This window comes from Cetorhinus maximus, chromosome 5 (genome assembly GCF_964194155.1).
Source record: "Cetorhinus maximus chromosome 5, sCetMax3.hap1.1, whole genome shotgun sequence".
NCBI classification, from domain to species: Eukaryota; Metazoa; Chordata; class Chondrichthyes; order Lamniformes; family Cetorhinidae; genus Cetorhinus; species Cetorhinus maximus.
In genome coordinates, this window is record NC_135883.1 from 174,180,692 (window position 1) to 174,207,388 (window position 26,697).

Below are 26,697 nucleotides of genomic sequence, written 5' to 3' on the forward strand. Positions count from 1 at the left end.
TCTCCACATCCACCCTGTCAAGACCCCTCAGGATCTTATGTGTTTCAATCAAATCGTTTCTTACTCTTCTAAACTCCAGCAGATACAAGCCTAGCCTGTCCAATCTTTCCTCATAAGACAACCCGCCTATTCCAGGTATTAGTCTGGCAAACGTTCTCTGAATTGCTTCCAACACATTTACACCCCTCCTTAAATAAGGAGATCACTGCTGCACACGGTATTCCAAATGTGGTCTCACTAGTGACCTGTACAACTAAAGCATAACCTCCCTCCTTTCGTATTCAATTCCCCTCGCAATAAATGATCTCGTTCCATTAGCTTTCCTAATTACTTGCAGCTAAGATCGTTCAGCAGCAGCTCCATTGATACGCTTGAGTCCGGCCTCTGAAGCATTTCTGCCCACTCAAGAAACGCAAAAACATGAAAGTGCCACCAAATGCTGCAGAACCTTTCACCCCTCGGGCACAGAGTGCAAAATAATGTGCATTTTAGGGGGCAGCAGAACAATTGGCCAACTGAACAAGTTGTAGGATCCCCTCGCGAAAGGCGCCAATTGCACAGTCGCTGGTGGAGGTAGTTACAGCCCCTTGCAATGTCTTTATTCAGGTTTGGACCAGTATCCATCATGGTTCAAGCTAACAACGCAGCCTTGTAGTGCAGGTTAGGAGAATGCCTGCGCCTGAGTTGAGAGCACAGCATGCAGTCCAATGGCCGAAACTGGAGTGGGGTTTCGGCCAGCCATGCAGCATACTACACATTGGCCATCCAAGTGGTGGCCAGCACTCTCTGGCATGCATGAAGGGGCCTTGAGACTTAACTAAGAGAGTTCCTTAGGACAGATATGCTAACCCACACGTCTCCCTCTTTGATCCTGCAGGAGAACATGGAGCCTGGTGATCTAGCGGTATGCCTCATGGCTTACAGAGACTAGAGAAGAAGGAGAAGAGTGCAATGCAGGTGCCTGGCCCGCCAGTGGGAGGAGCACCACCCTCAATGGTGAAGGTGCAGCAGGGCCTCGTGTGCATGCAGCTGAAGACCCACAGCGAGCCGTCGCTCGTAGGCACTTTGCTAGACCCAGGGTCTATAGACGGTGCTTATCATTCCTGCAGATGATTGGCAAACAGTGTCACTGAAAGCTATGCATGTCTAGGGAATTAGTCAGTCGCCTATGCCACATGCTGCAGGATTTGGTGCCATGGAGACATGGAGGGCAACCTCCAGTGGCTGTGAAATTGACCGCAGCACCCAATTTTTATGCCAGTGGCTCCTTCCAGGGCTCCACAGGTGACCTCTGAGGGATCTTTGCAAGCCTGCACCCACAAGTGCACCCATGAGGTAATGGACATCATCTTTGCGAAGGCACACAATTTTGTGGGTTGTGACTGGGGTCAGGCAAGCCAGGACGCAAGAGCGCTGGGATTCGCGCAGGTTTCTGGTTTTCCACAGGTGGAGGGTGCAGTCAACTGCACTCACGTGGTGCTTAGATCTCTGTGGCAACAAGCAGGCAACCACATCAACTGCAAGGGCTTCCACTCACTGAATGTTCAGCTGGTGTGCCACCACCACAAACACACCCTGCAGGCCTGCGCACAATTCCCAGGGAGCGTCCACGACTCCTACATTCTTAGCAGGTCTCAGATCCCTGACATCTTCCAGCATCCACAGAGGCTGCAGGGTTGGCTGCTCAGAGGCAAGGGCTACCCACAGAGGATGTGGCTGATAACGCCTGTGCGGCGGCCTCAGTCTGCAGCATAGAGATGGTACAACAAGGCTCATGCCGCAAATGGAACAAATGATAGGCATATTGAAAATGAGATCCTGGTGCCTCGACAGGTCTGGTGCAGCACTGCAGTATGGCCCCCTGAGGGTGTTGCGCATCATCGTAGCTTGCTGTACACTACCCAACCTTGGGCTCCAACAGGGGGACAACCTGGCTGAGGAGGAGATGAAAGAGCTGCACGTCTCCTCCAATGAGGAGAACGTCAAAGGGGATGTGGGTGATAAGGTCCTCAAAGGCAAGGATGCTGACGATGAGGCCATCGCACTGGCCAGATGAGGCAGGCGTGCTCGGGAGGCCCTCATAGCTGCAAGATTTGTGGAGGATGATGACGAGATGCAGTGAAGACAGTCCTGACATCCTCACATTGGATTTATGAACGTTTGACTCCTGTGTGGCTGGTGGCAGCGCACATACCTAGTGCTCAGGCTCATGTCATGGAGATGCAGTGGAGCCCTTCATAGTCGCTAGATTCCAGGAGGATCATGACGACATGCAGTGAGGACACTTCATAGATCTTCACATTGCCTCTGTGAACGTCAGACTCCTGTGTGGCTAATGGCAGCTCACTTGCGCTCTGTGATCAAGGTCATATCATGGAGACACAGCTGTGAAACTTTAAGTGCACCTGATCCTTTGTCAGCCTTCAGCACCTGTCCCCTTCAGGACCACATTGTCACCGGATACAAATACTGAAGAGATGGGGGGGGCCAGCCCTACCTTAAAGGTGCTGAGAGCACACAGAGAGAATGACAGAACTCTGTGATGCCTACCCACGGCATTCTGGCAGCAATGAGAAGCATCATTGAGATGCAGGCATCACTGCTATGTCCAGTGAGTGTGAAGCTGGACCATCACTTTGGTCTGAAGGTTACACACTGCACAGAGCACACTGGACTGAAACACTTGCCTTTGTCTTGTGCAGGAACCAAGGTTTCACATCTGAATGACATGAACACTGCTCATCATAACAAGGAGCCATAGACAAGGAGACATTCTTGGGAGTTTATTTACAATAGTGAACATTATGTACAAGTGATTAAGACCTGGTGCAACTATATCTTCTTAACCTTTGTAATGACCAGTCCCCGGGCGAAATTCTCCCAATTTGTTATGATCCCGGACGAGGTACTGCAAGTTGTTATGCTCCCGGGTGAGGAGGGATGGATTGGCTCCCTTTCTTTATTCAATCCCACTGTTGGTCACAACAAAGTTAATTTAAAAAGGATCTCTCCCCTCCTGGATACCTTCTCCCAGTCCAAATGTTTAAAAAGGAGCCAATTTAACCAGGCTTTCATGAGCTAAAGAAAGAGTGAGTTTGTTAGTTACTAAAACGTGAAGAAAAAATAATAAAAATGCAACACACATATACGTAGATTTGAAATGAGAAATTAGTCCAAAAATAAAAGTTTAAAAGATATATGAATCAGTATTTGACTGATCCGTGGGGAGTAGATGTACAAATGTTGCAGCCCTTAGGTTGGGTGATTCCAATAGAGCTGACTTTGGCAGATGAGCAGTTGCTTTGGAAATTCTTGGCTCTGCAGGTTAGCTGAAAGGAGTTGTCCTGTTTCCTTTTTGACTGTTGCTTTGCTGACTTGTGACTCGCTTCCATCAATGAGAGAGAGAGAGGACTTTTTTACCTGCAAGCTCAGAGATGCCTAGTTGATGTTCTTCAGCTGTGACCTTCACAGCACACCCTTGAGATACCTTACCTTGAGCAACAGGTAAAGCTAGCTATTTCACGCTGCTACTATGCAGTAGCAACACGAGTGGTATTCACCACTAATAGGATGCTGCTGTCAAGTCAAAAAGATGTTCTGCCTATCACACAAATGAGTAATGTGGTATATGATTTTCAGTGCCAGTGAGATGCTAGGTATGTAGGCTGTACGTCCCAAAGACTGGTGGATCATATCAAACAGCATGTCCCAGCTGCTGTTCACAATGGGCAGAGTACAGACCGTATCAAACTAGCCCGTGCTTGTAAAACTCAAAACACAGTGTCCAATATTAGATGTGATTTTGCGATTGGATGACATTTGCTAAATAATCCTCAATGTGCTAAGAATTGCGCTGACAACCAATTTAAGATTGTCAATTGGGCTTGCAAAATGGCGCATCTGAGTGTACAGGAAGCTACATATATTAATACACAGGGCCCTGTTCTTTGCAGACAGAAAGAACATGTACATACGTTGTGCTTGTTTCAGCTAAACAAAATAAGTGACAGCCATTCTCTGACTCATTCCTCAGGGAAATGCCTTGACCAATCAGGGCCAAGCTGCCTGGTTTAAATTTCAAACAATGCTTGGCAGTTAGCTGTCAGTTACCATCAGTGGTGCATTCTCCATGGCAACGCCACTTGCCAACCAATCAGCACTCTCTTCACATACAGTATAAATTGTTGCTTTCCCCCTTATATTGGTATTCTTGTGAGTGTCCTGATGAGTGCAAGACGAAAAGGTTAGACATTTCTCTTTTTTCAGCAGTACTCAAGTTCTGTATCACCAAACGACTATTTGATTTAAATGTATTGAATGAGCTTTTATCAATGAAAGCGATATAGCAAAGTCTGCAATAGATACTTAGAACTTTATTTTATTTAATCTCATCATGGCTGCTGAGATCAGCCTATGGTGGATAGTGGGTGATTTGGCATGGAGGATGTGAGGACAAAGGGTGGTAGGTGGGAGGGCATGGGTTGGCATGAGTTGGCTTGAAGTTGGCATAGGGCCCATATAAAGGGCCATGGGGAGTGGGTAGAGGGCCATAGGTTGGCATGAAGGGTATGAAGTGGAGAGGGAGCATGGGTTGGCATGAATGGGGCATGGGAAGTTGGTGGGCGATAAGGGACTGTGGAATTACCTACACCACATGGATTGCAGCGGTTCAAGAAGGCAGCTCACCACCACTTTCTCAAGGGCAACTAGGGATGGGCAATAAATGTTGGCCTAGCCAGTGATGCCCACATCCCGTGGATGAAGGGTATGGGAGTGGTGAGGGAGCATGGGTTGGCACGAATGGGGCATGGGAAGTTGGTGGGCGATAAGGGACTGTGAGGGGTGAGGGCCAGAGCGCTGAGGCGGACATTTTAACCAGCCCATCTTGGCACTTGGCTGCCTCTGCACTGCTTCTTGGAACACTGGGCTCCACTCCAGCACATACTTGTCCTCTCTGGAACAAAAATCCACCTATTCAGGGCTGTTTCTCCCGAGGTAAGTTTAGTGAGTCTGGAACATCCAGGCCAAAGAGTCTGAAAAGGGATATATATAGGTTAATTGAGCAGGCAAAAAATTGGCAGTTGGAGTAAAATGTGGGAAAATTTGAGGCAGGAAGAATAGAAAATATTCGCTGGATCTAAATCCTAGAACTCCCTAACAGCACTGTGGGTGTACCTACACCACATGGACTGCAGTGGTTCAAGAAGGCAGCTCACCACCACTTTCTCAATGGCAACTAGGGATGGGCAATAAATGTTGGCCCAGCCAGTGAAGCCCACATCCCGTGGATGAATAAAATAAAACAGAGGATTATTTAAATGGAGAGGGACTGCAGAATGTTATAGTATAGTGGGACCTGGGTGTCCTTGAATGAATCACATGAAACACAATAGAATAGCATGTAGTTACAGCAAGTAATTTGGAAGGCAACTAGAATGTTGGCCTTTACTGGAAGGGGATGGAGTATAAATGTAGGGAAGTATTACTACAACTGTACAGGGCATTGGTGAGACCACACCTGGTGTACAGTGTACAGTTTTAGTCTCCCTACTTAAGGAGGGACATTCTCACATGGAAGCCATTCAGAGAAGGTTTACTAGGCTGATTCCTGGGATTAAGGGGTTGTCTTTTGAGGAAAGGCTCAGCAGGTTGTATTTCTACTCAGTGGAGTTTAGAAAAATGAGAGGTAATCTTATTGAAGCACTTAAAATTCTGAAGGGGCTTGAAATGATAGATGTTGAGAGGATGTTTCCTCTCGTGGGGGAATCTCGAACTAGGGGCACAGTTTCAAAATAAGGGGACTCCCATTTTTGACGGAGATGAAGAGGAATTTCTTCTTTCAGAGGGTTGTTAGCCTTTGGAATTCTCTTCCCCAGAGAGCAGTGAAGGTGAGGTCATTGAACATATTCAAGACAAAGTGTTTGGTAGGCAAAGGAGTCAAGAGTTATGGGGAGCAGACAGGAAAGTGGAGTTAAGGCCACATTCAGATCAGGCATGATCTCAATGAATGGCAAAGCAGGCTTGTTGGGCTAATTGGCATATTCCTGCATCTACTTCTTATGATGTTATGATTTTAATGGGCAGAAGAATCTTCCCAGAAAGCACTAAAAGAGTAAGAAATGTCAATTTTTCATGATGTAGCCCTTCGTTAATGCCCCTGTGAAACACCTAGGGACATGTATTCTAAGTTAAAGGCACTTTATTGTCCAAGTTGTCTTAAACTTATTACAGTTAATTAGGTGTATCTGGATCTGCACAAAAACAGAGCATAAAGTCTGTCTCACTATAGCTTGCTAGGTACAATGTATCTTCTTTGCCACATGCTCTTACTTTTAATTCTCGCTTCAGGTGTCTTAGTGTGGCTGATGCATATTGCAGTGATTTTAAGAATAGTGATAATTACTATAAACACTCAAATATCATTCCTTCCTATGATACCAAGTACATTCCAAGTCCTGTTGTTTAACTGCCGATCTACATTGAAGCATAATTTATCCGTAACTACTAACTAAATAATCGCTTTCAATGCCAGAATCTTATGTGTTGTTAATTCATCATTTAGAACTGATTATGCTTGCTTACTCTTTTAGGGTCTTCACCCAGAAATTCGCACAGCACAGCTTCCTGACAGCAGTGCCTGCCCTCTTCGAACGCCCATTTACAAAAGGGACATCCCAAACAGACTGGAGATTTGGATGAAGTGGAAGGAGAGAGGAGAAGACAGGTATGATTAATAGAACATTCAGCACAGAAGCAGGCCTTTCAGCTTAACAGATCTATTTTGGTGTTTATGTTCCATAAAAGTCTCCTCCCACCTTCATTTGATAGTAATAATAATATGATGGCTTACTACTGCTCCTATAACAAAACCTCCTATTCCTTTCTCCCTCTGCGTTTATCTATTTTTCCCTTAATCACATCTGTGCTATTCATTTCAACTACTTCTTGAGGTAGTGAGTTCCATATCTAACCTCTCTCTGGGTAAAGAAGCTTCCTCTGAATATCTTGCTGGACTTATTAGTGACTGTCTTATAATTATGGCCCTGAGTTCTTGTCTCCCCCACAAGTGAAAATATCTTCTCTACAACCACCTTATCAAGCCCTTTCATAATCTTAACAACCTTTACCAGGTCACTGCTCTGTCTTCCCTTCTCCAGGGGAAAAAACCCCAATTGGTTCAGTCTTTCTTGATCATTGTTCATAAGAGCCAATGTCTGATTTTCTGATTACCTTCTGTGACTTCGAGAAGGCAATTTGGGTGTGGGGAAGAGTTCACAGGGTAACCAAGGAAATGAATCCCTTGATGCCCTTAGTGAAGCTAAGATAGTGGAAAACTTTTAAAGGCCTCAAACTTTTGATGGAGTTTGATCATTGATCCTGGAAGGGCTGCGATTATCTTTGCTCATCAAAGTGACTCCAGTGGGAGTTGATGATTGGTTCTCTGGAGGATTCTGCTCAGCCTAGGATGAGCTGATCAGATCCAACCATCAGCTGCTGATGAGCTGTTGCAGGTATCTGAAGCCCATCCCAGCAATGCCAACAGCCCTATCTCCAGAAGGTGGAGCTGGGTCTTTGGACTATAGTAAGGGCGGGAGGGTTTATTTCCAGGCCAATATCTGAGAGTTTCTTCATTCCAGAGGATTTGTGCCATTTCAATATTCTCCCTGTATAACTTGTTAAAGTATAAATGCTTCTTAAATGCTCAGTCCACTGTGTTAATACTTTTCCTTTTATTCTTAAATGCTGAGAGTAAAGTCACTCATTGCTGTTCATAGGAGTTTGCTGTGCACAAATTAGCTTTTAAAATTCTTTCATGGGACATCATTGCCGGCTGGTCCAGCATTTATTGACCATCCCTAATTGTGCTTGAGAAGGTGGTGCTGAGCCACCTTCCTGATCTCCAGTGGCCCATCTGTTGTAGGTATACCCCTAAGGCTGTGAGGGAGGGAGAAGGGAGAAAAGGCTGACACATTCCCTAGAGTACAACAGTAACTGCACTTCAATAATACTTCATTGTTTGTAAAGGGGATGTGGTGGTGGTGTAGTGGTATTGTCGCTGGGCTTATATCCTAGAGATAATACTCTGGGGATCTGAGTTCAAATCCCACCACAGCAAATGGTGAAGTTTGAATTCAACAAAAATCTGGAATTAAAAGCTTGCTGACTGTCAGGAAAAGCCCAGAGAAGGAAATCTGCCATCTATACTTGGTGCAGCCTACATGTAACTCCAGACCCACAGCAATGCGGTTGACTCTTAAATGTCCTCTGAGAAAGGGCAGTTAGGGATGGCCACATCCCATAAATCACTTGAACTCTCATTTAGCCTGTATAAATGACTGATGCTTCATTCACAGTATCTTTACAGTGCAGAAGGAGATCATTCAGCCCATCACGTTTGTACTGACTTTCGGAAAGAGCATTGCACCTAGTCCCTTACCCCATAACCTTGCACGTTCTCTCTTTTCAGGTAGCAATCCAATTCCCTTTGAATACCTCAATCGAAGCTGTCTCCACCACCCTTGCAGGAAGTTTGTTCCAGACTCCAACCACCCTCTGGGTGAAAAAACTTTTCCTCACCACATTTACTCCTTTTGACAATTATTTTGAATCTTTGCCCTCTAGTTCTTGATATCCTCTTGAGTGGGAACAGTTTCTCACTATTTACCCTGTCCATACCCCTCAGGAACTTGAATACCACTATTGAGTTTCCTTGCAGCCTTCTTTTCTCCAAGGAAACCAGTCCCAACCTCTCCAATCTATCGTCATAGCTACAGTTCTTCATCCCTGGAATTATTCTTGTGAATCACCTCTGTACTCTTCCAATGCCTTTCACAGTCTTTCTCAAGTATGGCGCCCAGAACTGGATGCAGTACTCCAGATGAGGCTTAGTTAATGTCTTATTCAAGTTCAACATGACCTCCTTACTCAATTGATAAAGCCTTAGATATGCTTTATTAACTGCTCTATCAACATGCCCTGCCATGTTCAATGACCTATGGATATGTAGACTGAGGTCCATCCATTTCTGCACCTCCTTTAGAAGCTCTCCCTTTATTTTATACCGTCTCACCATATCTTTCCTGCCAAAATGAATCTCCTCACACTTCCCTGCATTGAACTTCATCTGCCACTTGTCTTCCCAATCCACCAACATGTCTATGTCCTTTTGAAGTTCAAGAATATCCCCATCGCAGTTGACAACATTTCCAATCTTCGTATCATCTGCAAATTTTGAAATCATGCCCTGCACACCACAGTCTAGGACATTAATATATATCAGGAAGAGCAAGGGTCCCAACACTGACCCCTGAGGAACTCAACTACAAACCTTCCTCCAATCTGAAAAACAACCATTTATTACTATTCTCTGTTTTCTGTCACTCGGCCAATTGTTTATCCAAGTGCCTCCTCTCCCTTTTATTCCATGACCTAGAATTTTGCTCACAAGTCTGTTGTATGTTGTCTGTTGTGTTCATCTGGTTATAGTGTATGGAAAACATTTTCAAAGTTTTGAGTGAAGGTTGTTCACTAACCAGCACATGAAGGTCCTGGCCAAATTAGGGGAGGTGATGGCATGGTGCTATTGTCACTGGATTAGTGACCCAGGGACCTCTGGGACCTGGGTTTGAATCCCGCTACGGCAGATGGTGGGATTTGAATTCAACAAAAACCTGGAATTCAAAGTCTAATGAAATCATTGGGGGTTGTGTAAAAACCCATTACTAATGTCCTTTAGGGAAAGAAATCTGTCATCCTTACCTCACCTACATGTGACTCCAGAACCACAGCAATGTGGTTAACTCTGAAATGCCTAGCGAGCCACTCAGTTGTATCAAACCGCTACAAAGTCACAAAAAAGGAATGAAACCGGACGGACCACCCGGCATCAACCTAGACACTGGAAACGACAATGGCCATTTAAGCCCTGTCGACCCTGCAAAGTCCTCCTTACTAACATCTGGAGACTTGTGCCAAAATTGGGAGAGCTGTCTCACAGACTAGTCAAGCAACAGCCTGACATAGTCATCCTCACGGAATCATATCTTACAGATAATATCCCAGACAACACCATCACCCTGGGTATGCCCTTTCCCACCTGTAGGGCAGAGGAGGCGGTACAGTGGCATACGGTCAGAAGAGAGTTGCCCTGGGAGTTCTCAACATTGACTTTGGACCCCTTGAAGTCTCATGGCATCAAGTCAAACACGGGCAAGGAAACGTCCTGCTGATTACCATGTACCGCCTTCCCTCAGCTGATGAATCAGTGTTCCTCCATGTTGGAGGAAGCACTGAGGGTGGCAAGGGCACAGAATGTACTCTGGACGGGGGACTTCAATGTCCATCACCAAGAGTGGCACTGCTACTGACCAAGCTGGCCGAATCCTAAAGGACATAGCTGCTAGACTGGGTCTGTGGCAGCTGGTGAGGGAGCCGACAAGAGGGAAAAACATGCTTGACCTCGTCCTCAGCAACCTGCCTGCCATAGATGCACCTGTCCATAACAGTATCGGTAGGAGTGACCACCGCACAGTCATTGTGGAGACAAAGTCCCGCCTTCACATTGAGGATACCTTCCATCATGTTGCGTGGCACTACTGCATATCAACAGATCAACTGACGAACAGATTTAGCAACTCAAGACTGGGCATCCATGAGGCGCTGTGGGCCATCAGCAGCAGCAGAATTGTACTCGAATATGTAACTTCATGGCCCAACATATCCCCCACTCTACCATTATCTTCAAGCCAGGGGATCAACCCTGGTTCAATGAAGAGTGCAGGAGGATATGCCAGGAGCAGAGCCAAGCATACCTAAAAATGAGGTGTCAACCTGGTGGAGCTACAACACAGGACTACTTGCATGCCAAACCTCATAGGCAGCAAGTGATAGAAAGAGCTAAGTGATCCCACAACCAATGGATCAGATCTAAGCTCTGCAGTCCTGCCACGTTCAGTCATGAATGGTGGTGGACAATTAAACAACTCACTGGAGGTGGAGGCTCCACAAATATCCTCATCCTCAATGATGGAGGAGCCCAGCACATCAGAGCAAAACATAAGGCTGAAGCATTTGCTACAATCTTCAACCAGAAGTGCTGAGTGGATGATCCACCTCGGTCTTCTCCGGAAGTCCCCAGCATCACAGATGCCAGTCTTCAGCCAATTCGATTCACTCCACATGACATCAAGAAATGGCTAAAGGCACTGGATACTGCAAAGGCTAAGGGCCCTGACAATATTCTGGCAATAATACTGAAGACTTGTGCTCCAGAACTTGCCGCGCCCCTAGCCAAGCTGTTCCCGTACAGCTACAACACTGGCTTCTACCTGGCTATGTGGAGAATTGCCTAGGTGTGTCCTGTGCACAAAAAGCAGGACAAATCCAACCCGGCCAATTACTGCCCCATCAGTCATCAGTAAAGTAATGGACGGGGTCATCAACAGTGCTATCAAGCAGCACTTGCTTAGCAATAACCTACTCACTGACGCCCAGTTTGGGTTCAGCCAGGTGAGCGTGACTGCCCTTGACATCAGGGTCGCATTTGACAGAGTGTGGCATCAAGGAGCCCTAGCAAAACTGGAGTCAAAGGGAATCAGTGGGAAAGCTCTCCGCTGGTTGGGGTCATACCTAGCACAAAGGAAGATGGTTGTGGTTGTTGGAGGTCAGTGAACTCAGCTTCAGGGCATCACTGCAGGAGTTCCTTAAGGTAGTGTCCTCAGCCCAACCATCTTCAGCTGCTTCATCAATGACCTCCCTTCCATCGTAAGGTCAGAAGTGATGGCGATGGTATTCCCATTTATCTGCTGCCCTTATCCTTCTAAATAGTAGTGGTTACTGGTTTAGAAGGTGCTGTCGAAGGAGCCTTGTTGATTTCTTGAATTCGCTGATGATTGCACAATGTTCAGCACCATTTGCCACTCCTCAGATACTGAAGCAGTCCATGTCCAAATGCAGCAAGACCTGGACAATATCCAGGCTTGGGCTGACAAGTGGCAAGTAACGTTCGCTCCGCACAAGTGTCAGACAATTACCATCTCCAACAAAAGAGAATCCAACCATCACCCCTTGATGTTCAATGGCATTACCATCCCTGAATCCACCACTAACAACATCCTGGAGTTACTATTGACCAGAAACTGAACTGGACTGGCCTTATAAATACTGTGGCTACAAGAGCAGGTCAGAGGCTAGGTATCGTGCAACGTGTAATTCACCTCCTGACTCCCCAAAACATGTCCACAAGTCAGGAGTGTGATGGAACACTCCCCACTTGCCTGGATGAGTGCAGCTCCCACATCACTCAAGAAGCTTGACACCATCCAGGACAAAGCAGCCCATTTGATTGGCACCACATCCACAAATATTCACTCCCTCCAACACCGAGGCACAGGAGCAGCAGTGTGTACCATCTACAAGATGCATTGCAGGAATTCACTAAGGCTTCTTCGACAGCACCTTCCAAACCTCCAACCACAACCATCTAGGAGGACAAGGGCAGCAGACACATGGGAACACCACCACCTGGAAGTTCCCCTCCAAGTCACTCACCATCCTGACTTGGAAATATATCGCCATTCCTTCACTGTCGCTGGGTCAAAATCCTGCAATTCCCTTCCTAACAGCGCTGTGGGTGTACCTACATCACATGGACTGCAGCGGTTCAAGAAGGCAGCTCACCACCACCTTTTCAAGGGCATCTGATGGGCAATAAATACTGGCCCAGCCAGCAAAGCCCACATCCCATGGATGAATAAAAAAAATAGTGAAAGTAAAGTTCACATCTGTTTTCTGCTGGCCTTACTCCCCCTGTTAAAAATAAGATATTCAACCTCATTTCTGGCATCCTCACATACCAATGTGCTTGTTTGAAGTTTTAATCAGGAGCAACACATACAGAATGGTATCCCTGTTAGATGATTTTGATGGCACTGGCACTAGGCTTTCAGAATATTGTTCCTGCTGCTCAAGCAGCATATAATCTGAGGAACGACAACTTGATTTGCTCCAAATGGAGAAACACTTCTTTGTTTCAGATGAATCTTTTGCTCATCATGGGTAACTGCACTTACTGACTTTGTAATTTTGTCCTAGTTGAATATTTCTTTTATAGTCCTCAGTGGCACATTTTGCCAAATAAGCTGTTCTACCTGCTCTTGAATATGTTACTATAATGCGCCTCCACGGTCTCCTTCAGGAGTCTGTTCGGAATCTGAGGATCATAGAATGTTACAGCACAGGCACAGGCAGAATGAGCTTACATCGAGTTACTCTGAGTGTACAGAGCAGAAAGATGCCCTTCAGCCCAACTGACCTATGCCATTCTTTATACTGCTTATGATCCCACCATTCTTCATTTAATGCCACAAACATATCCTTCTATTCCTTGCTCCCTCATGTGCTTATCCAGCTTATCCGTACCTCTGCTATTTGCCACAGCCATTTCCTGTGTTATCAAGTTCTGCATTTTAACCATTCTCAGGGTGAAGTTTCTCCTGAATTTTTCATGGACTCTTTAGTGACTATAATACATTTATGACCTTTAGTTTGGACTCTCCAACAAGTGAGGCCACTTCCTCGACATCTACCCTATCAAAACCTTTCATTACCTTAAAGGCCTCGGTAAGATCATCCACCAGCCTTCTCTTTTCTAGGGAACAGAGCCCAGCCTATTCAATTTTTTCTGATAGTTATAACCTTTCAGTTTTGGTATCATCCTTGTGAATATTTATTTCACCTCGTCCAATATCCTGTTTATAACATGGAGACCAGAACTGTGCACAGTAATGCAAGTATGATCTAAGAAAGGTTCAATACAGCTTTAATGTTACTTCTTTATTTTTTAATGCTATCTCTCGAGAAATGAATCCAGTGCTAAAGAAGCTTGGTTTGCTTCTTTATGGCCTTATTAACCTGTGTTGCTATTTTTAATGATTTGTGCACCTGTAACCCCTCTACTCTTCTACACTATTTAGACTTATCCAAGCAAAAAGACTTGCATTTATATAGCGTCTTTCATGGCCACCAGATGTATGCATTACAGCCATTGAAGTACTTTCAAAATGTAGTCAATGTTTCAATTAGGATACATAACAGCCAATTTGTACGCAGCAAGCTCACAAGAACATATGAATACAAGAATTCGGAGCAGGAATAGGCCATTTGGCCCCTCGAGCTTGCTCTTCCATTTGATAAGACTGGCTGATCTGATTGTGGCCGCAACTCCATTTTCTGTCCCCAGTACCCCTTGATTCCCTCGTTGATCAAAAATCCATCTAACTCAGCCATGAATATATTCAATGACCTAGCATCTGCTGCTTTCTGAGGAAGAGAATTCCACAAACAGCTCTCACAAACAGCATTGTGATAATGACCAGGGAATTTATTTTTGTGATGTTGATTGAGAGACAAATATTGGCCAAGACATGGGGGGAACTTGCCTGCTCTTCTTCAAAATAATGCCATGGGAGTCTTTTATATTCAGCTGAGAGGGAAGACAAGGCCTCAGTTTAATGTCTCAACTCCGATGGTGTAGCAGTCCCTCAGTATTGCACTGGAGTGACAGCTTTGATTTTATTCTGAACCCAGAATCTTTTGAGTCAGAGACGAGAGTTTATTTTTTGTATTAATTCATGGAATGTGGTTGTCACTGGATAGACCAGCATTTATTGCCCACCTCTAATTGTCCTTGAGAAGGTGGTGATGAGCTGCCTTCTTGAACCACGGATTTTGACCCAGCAACAGTGAAGGAATGGCGATATATTTCCAAGTCAGGGTGATGTGTGGCTTGGAGGGGAACTTGCAGATGGTGGTGCATCCATGTATCTGGGGCCCTTGACCTTCTAGACAATAGTGGTCATGGGTTTGGAAGGTGCTTTCTAAGGTGTTTTGGTGCGTTCTTTCAGTACATCTTGTAGATGGTACACACTGCTGCTACTGTGCATCGGTGATAGAGGGAGTGAATGTTTGCGGATGTGGTGCCAATCAAGCAGGCTGCTTTGTCCTGGATGGTGTTGAGCTTCTTGACTATTGTTGGAGCTGCACTCATCCAGGCAAGTGGAAAGTATTCCATCACACTCCTGGCTTGTGTCTTGGTGGACAGGCTTTGGGGAGTCAGGAGGTGAGTTACTTGTTGCACGATTTCTAGTCTCTGACCTGCTGTTGTAGCCACAGTATTTATATGGCTAGTCCAGTTCAGTTTCTGGTCAATGGTAATCCCCAGGACATTGATAGTGGGGGATTCAGTGATGGTAATGGCTTTGAATGTCAAGGGTCGGTGGCTAGATTCTCTCTTGTTGGCGATGATCATTGCTTGGTACTTGTGTGCTGCAAATGTTACTTGCCACTTGTCAGTCCAAACCTGGATTTTGTCCAGGCCTTGATACATTTGGACATGGACTGCTTCAGTATCTATGGAGTCATGAAAAGTGCTGAAAATTGAGCAATCATCAGCGAACATCCCCACTTCTGACCTTATGATGGAAGGGAGATCATTGATGAAGCTTAGGACACTACCCTGAGGAACTCCTGCAGTGATGTCCTGGAACTGAGATAATTAACCTCCACAACCATCTTCCTTTGTACTAGGTTTGACTCCGACCAGCAGAGAGGTTTCCCCCTGATTCTCATTGACTCCAGTTTTGCTAGGGCTCCTTAACACCACATTGGGTCAAATACTGCCTTGATGCTATCAACTGAGTTAGTTAGTCCTTATTATTAATACGAAAATGCACCTCACACCTACCTGTAGTGAAATACATTTGACAATTACACACTTATTCTGCTGGCTTATTAATGCCTTCTTGTATTTGTTGAATCCCTCCTTTGTATTAACTACACCTCCCAATTTTGATTCCTGAGTCAAGATCGTTAATGTAAATTGTGAACAACAGTTCACTGTGTGAATTACCTGGTCGCACAGCCCCACTACCTCACTGGCTTTCTATTCCATACATTCAACACCCGCTGTGTGAAGTAATTGAGAAAATTTCTGTTCATTTTTCTTGTTTTAAGTTTGACCCTTGTCAGATCTTGTGACTGTTAAACATCTTGAAGTTGATTTTATTTATGCCCTTTAGGATTTTGATCCTTCTATAAGACTACCCCTGAGTCTTCTGTGTAAGCAGAATATTTAGCTCCTGCAACATCTCCAATAACACGTGTATAATTCCAGCAATCAATTTTGTTGCCCTTCATTACACCTTCATCCTGTCCCTGGATATCTTTCTCGTACCCAGAACTCACCAAGGCTCTCTCAACAGCACCTTCCAAACTCATGACCTCTACAACCTAGAAAGGCAAGGACCTCAGATGCACAGGAACGCCACTACCTACAAGTTCCTCTCCAAACCACTCACCATCCTGACTTGGAAATATATCGCCGTTCCTTCACTGTCACTGGGTCAAAATCCTAGAACTGCCTCCCAACAGCACTGAGGGTGCACCTACACAACATGGACTGCAGTGGTTCAAGAAGGAGGCTCACCACACCTTCTCAAGGGCAATTAGAGATGGGTAATAAAAATGCTGGCCTAGCCCACATCCAGTGGGGCCAGACAAGCATTATGTAGAAACTCGGAATCACTTCTTGATCTTTCTGCTCTGTCCCTCTAGCTATTTACTCAAGATCCTACTCATTTTTCATTGCTATACATTGCTTTGGATCATAGTGTCATTGTTCATTATGCTTTCCCAATATCATGGCTTTGATTTTGTCCACATTAAATGGCATCTGCCACTTGTCAGACCAACTTTTAATCTTTCTAGTCTGTCCACTGTTGACAGAAAGAAAGATATAGTGCATTTCAGCACTTTAGAACCAATGAAGTAGCTTTGAAGTGTGATCACAGTTGTAATGTAGCATTTGATATTTTAAAGATGTCTTTGTGGCTGAGGGTTTGGCATCTTTTTTTAGAATATCTCAGGTCTTTTCCCAAGCAGTCTCTGTGGGTATAATTGGTGCACCATTCTCCTTTGGTTAAAAATGAGCCCCATGCAGTAAGGGTAGCCAGGTTAGCGGAGAAACTGTCCGGTTCAAGTTGCAAAGTGTAGGACTATGGAGACTCGAGTTTCTGCACCATACTAACTGAGAAGAGAGTGCTGATTGGTTTGCAAGTGGACTCTGATTTGTAGAGGCATTGCCATGGGGAATGCACCAGTTGATGGTGACTGACGGTTAAGTGTCAAACATTGTTAGAAATTTAAACCAGACAACTTGACTCTGATTGGTCAAGACATTGCCCTGAGGAATGAGTCAGCAAATGGCTGTCACTTATTGTGTTTAGCTGAAAGAGGCGCAAATTGTGTACAGATTTTTTCCTTCTGCAAAGAACAGAGCCCTATGTATTAATACATGTAGCTTCCAGTACACACAACGTGCCATACTGCAAGCCCGACTGATGATCTTAAATTGGTTGTCAGTGTAATTCTTACCACACCAAGGATTATTTAGCAAATGTTGTTCAATCGCAGAATCACATCTAATGTTGGACATTGTGTTTTGAATTTTGCATGCACGGGCTGGTCCCTTGCCCGTTGTGAACAGTAGAAGGGGCATGCTGTTTGATGCGATCCTTTGGGCGTACAGCCTACATACCTAGCATACCTAGTACTGAAATTCATATACCATGTTACCCATTTGTGTGATAGGCAGAATGTCTTTTTGGCTTGAGAGCAACATCCTGTTAGCGGCGAATACCACTCGTGTTGCTACTGCATAGCTGCAGCGTGAAACAGCTTGCTTCACCTGTTGCTCAAATTTTTGAGATACCTTGCCCTTCCAGGTTAATTTGACATAGACGAGGCTCATTCAGGATCGAAAGTGACAGCCTTGGGCCCATTCATGAGTTTGCATGATATACAGAGTGAAATAATCTGATCAGGGTAGCCATTATCCCACAGGATGTCTTTGATGCGCCCTATTTCGGCATCAAGCTGGTGACCAAATGGCTTGGACCCTATTTATGAGGTTGCTGATAAGGCCAATCTTATAGTGCATGGAAAAGTAAGAATCCCAACTCGTATATTGACCAGTGAAGGTAGGCTTACGATAGACTGTGGTAGAAAAGCCCCTGGCAGATTTCTCAACCAGTACATCAAGGAAGGGGAGTTCATTTGACTGCTCCATTTCAAAGGCGAATTTGAGCACAGGATGGAGCCCATGAAGACATGCAAGAAAATTATTACTTGCAGCTGCAAACATACCATCCACATATCAGAAAAATGCTAAGGGTAGGAGGTTAGGTGCCATTGTATCGAAGACTTGTTTCTCATGGAACCTAACAAAGATGTTTGCGAGAGTTGGACCTAGAGGGGATCCCATGGCAACACCATCTATTTGGACATACATGGTGTCATTAAAGCTGAACTCAACTGTTGCCAAGTTCATAAGCTCAATGAATACTGATTCAAACAATGGTGGCAGGTCTAGTTTGACATGATATAATGGTGCACTACAAATATCTATGACTTCCTTAAGTGGAACTTTGGTGAACAGGCTAGCAATGTCAAATGAACACATGGACACAGCATTGCTATCAATATACAAGTCCTGTATGGTGGTCCTCGCAAATGTGAAGGAATCTTTCATTGTGTGTTTGGAAAACTTGCTCAAAACTGGTGTAACAATTCGCCCAACCATTTAGTCAATTCATGCTGTGCAGAACTGGTCATAGATAAGATAGGGTGTAAAGGGACATCACTTTTGTGTGTCTTGCGCAGCCAAAACATACATGGATGCAGCGAACCGTGAGATGAACCCTGTCATATATATCACGCTCATCGCTCTTATACAAGTTTAGCAAGTGACTATTTGTATACCTGAGACAGAGGTACAACAAAGACCAAATTTTGGATATCAATAACATTGATCAACTTACAGGTAAGTTAAGAACAGGTGAGCTATGTATTGAATTGCTCCAAGAGTGCATTAAACCCAAGTTTGTGCCAGTTTTCATTTCCAAACGTATCGCTAATACTAAAATGAGACAAAGTCCCATGATTGGATGAGCATTTATGCATGATGAGATTGAACAGATTGTTAATAGGGTTACTAATTTACGCTATGCCCTACACTGTGCTTGGTCTGAGGTGTGCACATTTCTTTTATTTTTCAATTTGATCCATTTACGCCACTTTTTTTGCTTCAATAGATGACTGCACCATAAACAGTACCCATTTGGAACACGTCTGCACCATAAACTCACTTAAGCTGAAATGGTTTGGCAAAGCAATTAACGAAGCTACTAAATACATAACAAACGTCTCTGACCATGTATTCTCAGCAAGCGAGGAGTTTGTTCCTACGCGTGGTGTCATGAACATTTTAATCACAGAAAATGGTTCATCTTCAAGGAAGAACCTGTGTTTTAAAAGACGCTGTCCCTTAAAGAGTTAATGCAAGACTTTGATTGCTATTCCTGGGACAAGCTTCCTTTTACAATAAAAGGTGTAGTTGAAAAAAAAACTGTAAATCTCTTGACCTTGATGAACTGTGTATGGGTTTTATGGCTCTGAGAAAAACCATGCCTGGAAGACTGTGTTTTAAAAGTGGGTTTTGGCTTTGCTTTTGAGAAGAGAAGACAAACTGCTTGAGAAGGAAGACAGCAGCCTTTCTGCAGTCCAGAGCCAGTCCATAGCCAGAAATGCTGACGATTGTATAAGATTATATAAGGGGGAGGAAAAACGAATCAAATTAAGCCTCGTGATTTGTTGTCCATGTGTCACACACCTTGTGATGAAACGCATTTTTGTAATGGCGTTTCATCTCTTTTAAAGGTGGAGACATGTAAAGAACATATCTTTTTATTTTCTGTTGGACTTTGGATTAAAATTACAATGGCTGCAGGTTGAAAGGCATGCTCACTGGAACAGGATGAGATATATATACACTGTTGCAGTCCTGGAAATGAGAGTGAAAGACAGGATGGTGCCGGAAAGGAGCCCTGGACTAAGGGACTGCCTGGCAATAACATTTTAATTGGCTCCTGACCAGGTGACCAGGTTTTATGTGAGAGCAGTGCAGCAGAATAGCTCCTAGCCTGAAAGGAAAAAGGCTTAAAACCCCTCTCTCCTGTGTGTAAGATTCCAGTAATTCTACAATAATAGCTAGCTGGCTTTTCTCCTCATACCCCTAAAACTTGCTCTCTCTCTGAAAACCCCTGTCAAGAGGCAAAGGGGAAAGTCACTGTTAGAGATTGAAAGGCAAGTGCTCAACCAGTGAACTAAAGACTGAAAGTGCTGGAAGACCACCTTGTGTCATCAACAAGAACTGAAAGGAATTTGGAAGACATCGATCAAAATCAACCCATCGAATCCTGTACTGCGGAATTGGCGCTATTGAACTGTTTTGTCCCACCCTTAAAATCCATGTTTTTGTGTGCCTGTATGTGTGTGTGTAAAGGGATTTAAGAAGGGATAGAATTTAGGTTATAGGGTTAGAAATTAGCAGTTCATATCTCTTTCTTTTACCACTGGTGAATGACAGTTTGTTTAAGAAACAGCTACTTGCTTATAACATTTACAAACTTGGTGCTCGTATTCTGTTAACCTCAATTAAACAGTTAGATAGAATTGGGGCAATCTGGTGGTTTGATCAAACTTTTTCACATTTGTCACGGCTCGGGGAACAATGGGGCTTGATATTACAGTGTCCTATTCCCAGTGAGTTGTATCATAAGTTTGTTGTTTATTGAAAGAATCCTGGTTAAAGTCTTTTTTATTCTGGCTATTCAGTGGTGAAGGTAAACAATTGGCCATTTTCGTGAGTAAATTAAACTTTTAAACTATTGGTACTACTTGTGGAGTTGTGGGGCTAGATCAACTGTGCACTCCTCCCATTCCGGTCATATCAGCAGTTTCAATTTTGGATTGCCTTCACCGTAAATCAAATGGGAAGAGGTATTTGCTGAGTTCAAACTCCACAACTCCCAACTATCCCGCCACAAACCGGCATCCACTGAATATGCTGAATCCTTGAAAGCACACCTTATTAATCTAGTGCCCGCATATTGCGGGTTTCCAAACGACCTGTCTGATTTTCACATGCAACACAAGTGTCTTACAGCATTGCGATGTCTTAAGACCAACCTGGATATAAATATCAGTAAACCTGAAAAAAGGACGGAAATAGTCCTTAACAAGTGTGACCATATCAACAAAATTCATGCTATTCTGAGTGATGGGTCCAAATTCATATCCATTGAACCTGCTGCTCAACATGACTGGAGAGCCCTTCTAAAAAGTAAGCTAAAAAAATGCTTGCTGGACTGGTGTAAGAAGGACGAGCTGCCACGTGATATATATGACTGGGTTCGTCCTCATGGTTCACTGCGTCCGAGTATGTAATTTGAGCAGTTGAGTTCAGCTTTAATGACACCATGTATGCCAAAATAGACAGGTGTTGCCATGGGATCCCCTCTAGGCCCAGCTCTTGCAAACATCTTTGTTGGGTTCCATGAGAAACATGTCTTCAATGGAATGACACCTAAGCTTCTACCACTTGCATATTTCCGATATGTGGATGATATGTTTGCTATATTTAAATCTACAGATGCATGTAATAATTTCCTTGCATGTCTTAATGGGCTCCATTCTGTGCTCAAACGCACCTTTGAAATGGAGCAGTCAAATGAACTCCCTTTCCTTGATGTGCTAGTTGAGAAATCTGCCGGGGGTTCTCTACCATGATCTACTGCAAGCTTACCTTCATTGGTCAATACACACATTGGGATTCTTACAGTTCCATGTGCTATAAGATTGGCCTTATCCGCAATCTTGTAAATGGGGCCCGAGCCATTTGCTCATCATGCAAGCTTGATGCTGAAATAGGGAGCATCAAAGACATCCCATGGGATAATGGCTAACCCGATCAGATCATATTGCGCAAACTCATCACCGGGCCCAAGGCTGTCACTTTTGGCCCTGAAAAGTGCCCAGTCTACGTCAGGTTAACCTGGAAGGGCAAAGTATCTCAAAAATTTGAGCAATAGATGAAGCTAGCTGTTTCAAGCTGCAGCTATGCAGTAGCAACATGAGTGGTATTCGCCACTAACAGGATGCTGCCATCAAGCCCAAAAGACTTTCTGCCTACCATACAAATGAATAATGTGGTATATGAATTTCAGTGTCAGTGTGATGCTAGGCATGTAGGCCGTACGTCCCAAAGACTGGCAAATCATATCAAACAGCATTTCCCTTCTGCTGTTTGCAACAGGCAAGGTACAGACTGTACCCAAACAGCCCGTGCTTGCAAAACTCAAAACAGTGTCCAACATTAGATGTGATTCCGCAATTGGACATTTGCTCAGTAATCGTCAATGTGCTAAGAATTATGCTGACAGCCAATATAAGATTGTCAGTCAGGCTCGCAGTGTGGTGTATTTGTGTGTACTGGAAGCTACATATATTAATACCTAGAATGGGTGGGTTGTCTTTTAAGGAAGGGTTGGACAGACTAGGCTTGTATCCACCGGAATTTAGAAGAGTAAGAGGCGACTTGATTGAAACATGTAAGATCCTGAGGGGTCTTGACAGGGTGGGTGTGGAGAGGATGTTTTCTCCTGTGGGAGAATCTAGAACTAGGGGTCACTGTTTAAAAATAAGGGGTCACCCATTTAAAATGAAGATGAGGTGAAATTTTTTCACTCAGGGTCGTGAGTCTTTGGAACTCTCTTCCTGAAAAGGTGGTAGAAGCAGAGTCTTTGAATATTTTTGAGGCAGAGATGGACAGGCTCTTGGTAAGCAAGAGGATGATAAGTTATTGGCGGTAGGTGGGATGCAGATTTCAGGTTACTATCAGATCAGCCAAGGTCTTATTAAATGGCAGAGCAGGCTTGAGGGGCTGAATGGCCTACTGCTCCTTTTTGCATATTCGTATGAGAGGTTGTCCTATGATGAGAGTCTGAGTGAATTAGGTCTATATTCTATGGAGTTTAGAAGAATAAAAGGTGCTCTTATTGAAATGTACAAGATTCTGAAGTGGATTAACAGGTAGACACTGAGGTTTTTTTCTTGGCTAGGGAATCTAGAACATTGAGGCATTGTCTCACAATAAGGGGGTGATCATTTAGATCCGTGATGAGGAGATATTTCTTTGCTCAAAGAGTCTAAGCTTTTGGAATTCTTTACCCCAGAGGCTTGTGTATGCTGCATCATTGAATATGATTAAGTAGTCGCTTCATAGTACGGAGCCTGAGTATTGTTGATAAAAGAGACATGCTGTTGAGGCTTTTTGTCTTACACTCATCAGGGTAGATGCAACAATGTCAAATTTCAAAGGGAGCAACAATTTATACATTAGGAAAGGGTGCTGATTGATTGGCAAGTTGGCTCTGGTTGGTTGAGGCATTACCAGGAATAATGCACCAGGGAGCTATAGATCCCTATGCTTTTGTTTGATTCATAAAAGGCACAATGCCTGGACATGTTCCTTTTGCCTGCAGAGGACAGGTCCGTACGTATGAATATATGTAGCTTCTCACAAGCATAAGTGAGCTACATTGCGAGCCCTAATGATCATTTTGAATTGGTTGCTAGTGTAATTCTTAGCACACTCAGGGGTTTTCAGCAAGTGCTGCCCAATCGTGGAATCACATTAATGTTAGACATTATGTTCTGAGGTTTGTAAGTACGGGGGTTGGTTGAATACGGTTTGTACTCTCCCTATTGCTAACAGCTGAAGAGACGTACTGTTTGATACGACCCACCAGTCATTTGGACGTATGGCCTACTTACCTAGCATCTTACTGGCACTGAAATTCATGTACCACATTACTCATTTATGTGGTAGGTAGAAGGTCTTTTTGGCTTGATGGCAGCATCCTGTTAGTAGAGAATACCACTCTTGTTGCTTCTACATAATAGCAGTGTGAAGCAGCTGGCTTTACCTGCTCAAATTTTTGAGGTACCTTACCCTTCCAAGGCAATTTTAGATAGACTGGGCATTTTTCAAAAGTGGCAGCCTTAGGCCATTTGTGAGTACGCGTGATACACAGCAAACAATGATCTGATCAGGGTAGCCATTATCCCTCAGGATAGTTTTGTTGCACCCTATTTTGGCATCAAGCCTGCATGGTCTGCAGCATATTTAAGACTGAGATAGACAGATTCTTGGTCTCTTAGGAAATCAAGGGTGATGCTGAGCAGGTGGGAAAGTGGAGTTTAAGCGAAGATCCGACATGATTACATTGAATGGTGGAAAAGCCTCAACAGATTGTATGATCTACTCCTGCTCCTATTTCTTATGTTTTTTATGTTCTTAAGGGGAACATAAGAACATAAGGAGTAGTAGAAGGAGTAGACCATTTGGCACTCAAGCTTTCTCCACCATTCAATAAGATGGTTGTGGCCTCAACTCTACTTTCATGCTCTCACAACTCCCATCCCTCTCCATAACCTTTGACTCCATTGTAGATCAAAAATCTATCCAACTGCACCTTGAATATAAACAAAAAACTACTGTGGATGCTGGAAATCCAAAACAAAAACAAAATTACCTGGAAAAACTCAGCAGGTCTGGCAGCATCGGCGGAGAAGAAAAGAGTTGACGTTTCGAGTCCCCATGACCCTTCAACAGAACTGAGTAATATTAGGAGAAGGGTGAAATATAAGCTTATATTTCACCCTTTTCCTAATATTACTCAGTTCTGTTGAAGGGTCATGAGGACTCGAAACGTCAACTCTTTTCTTCTCCGCCGATGCTGCTAGACCTGCTGAGTTTTTCCAGGTAATTCTGTTTTTGTTTTCCACCTTGAATATATTCAATGACCCAGCCTCCAATGCTCTCTGGAGTAGAGAATTCCAAAACTTAATAACCCACTGAGAGAAGAAATTCCTCCTAATCTTTATCTTAATGGGAGACCCCTTATTTTGAAACTGTAGCCCCTAGTTCTAGATTCCCCCGGGAAGGGAAAACATTTCTCAGCATCCATCCTGCCAAGCCCCCTTAGAATCTTATATGTTTTACGAAGATCATCTCTCATTCTTCTAAACTCCAATGAGTATAGGCCCAACCTGCTCAACCACTCTTCATAAGACAACACCTTCATCCCAGGAATCAACTCGTGAACCTTCTTTGAACTGCCTCCAATGCAAGTGTATCCCTCCTTAAGTAAGGAGACCACAATTGTACTGGGTGTGGTTTCACCAATGTCCTGTATAGTTGTAGCAAGACTTCCCTACTTTTATTCTTCATTCCCCTTGCAAAAAACACCAACATTCCATTTGCCTCCCCAATCACTTGCAGTACCTGCTTACTAACCTTTTGTGATTCATACACAAGACCACCCAGATCCCTCTGTACCGCAGCATTCTGCAGTCTCTCTCCATTTAAGCAATGTTCTGCTTTTCCATTCTTCCCGCCAAAGTAGACAGCCTCCCACATTATACTTCACATGTTAAACTTCTACTCAATCACTGAACCTATCGTTGTCCCAACCTAAAACCGTACATATCCCTAGCTAGGTAAAAACATGAGGAAAAAGGAATGAAAGACTATGTTGATGGGGTGAGATGAAGCGAGGGTGGAGGAGTCTGATATGGGGAAGAGATACTGGCATAAACCTGTAGTGTTGAATGTACTGTTTCTGCATTTTAAAATCCTATATAATTCTATGTATATCAATCATACCCATTTCAATTCCCACTTTTGTAATCCTGATAGAAGCAAATTCCTATCAATTCCCTGTTGTAGTCCAGTTTTACTTGTTATTCAGCAATGACATGTTTAAATGGGTCTCGTTTTGTATCTTTTGTGTTGGTTTAGGCAAGTTATGTATAAGTAGAGTCCACACTATATTTAAAAACAAGAAGTGTCCTTTCAATTACAGTAAACTCCCACCATTCACACCCCCATCCATCGTGATTTAATTTACCCGTGCAACACTGTTTGTGTATCAAATCGCAGTTCACACCCCCGTGAATGAATATAAGAAAAAACCTGGAGTCACATGTAAGGGCAGCAGATTCCCTTCCCTAAAGGACATTAGTGAACCAGATGGGTTTTTTTTTGCCACAATTGATTCATGGTCATCATTTGACCTTCAATTCCACATTTTTATTGAACTCAAATTCTGCCATGGCAGGATTTGAGCCCAGGTCCCCAGAGCATTACCATGGGTCACTAGTCCAGTGACAATACCACTACGCCATTGCTTCCCGTTGGTGGGGGAGGCTACTTCAGCTGACCATGCAGCTACAGAAGAGTTTCCCAAAGTGCTGCAGGAATACACAGAGGAGAGAGGCTACCAGGCAGGTCTTCAACGCAGATGAAACTGGCCTGTTCTGGAAGAAGATGCCAAGCAGGACCTACATTTCAAAAGAAGAAAAGACAACTCCTGGGTTTAAAGCAGCAAAGGACAGGTTGACACTCTTGCCATGTGCCAATGTGGCTGGATTTAAATGTAAACCAACGCTGGTTTATAGGACTGAAAACCCTCATGCTTTCAAAGGGAAAAATAAATGTCATTTGCCAGTCTTTTGGAAGGCTGGGTTACAGCATCTACATCTGAAGACTGGTTTGCCAATTGCTTTCTGCCAGAGGTCCGCATTTATCTGAGGGAAAAGGACCTATCTTTCACAGCCCTACTGATCCACGATAATGCATCTGGGCATCCACACTCTCTCACCGAGAACCATCCAGATGCTGAAATTTTGTTTTTACAAAATACAAATACAACCTCACTTATCCAACCCAATGGACCA

General features: G+C 44.0%; 1 long non-coding RNA gene across 1 annotated transcript in view; it reads left to right on the plus strand.

Annotated features, from left to right (window-relative positions):
* Positions 1–6,621: 6,621 nt before the first annotated feature.
* LOC144680403 (uncharacterized) overlaps positions 6,622–26,697 on the plus strand; it is a 28,848-nt gene continuing 8,772 nt past the window's right edge. The window contains exon 1 of the long non-coding RNA XR_013576559.1: positions 6,622–6,724. This is a non-coding gene — a long non-coding RNA (uncharacterized LOC144680403). The remainder of the gene's footprint in view (positions 6,725–26,697) is intronic.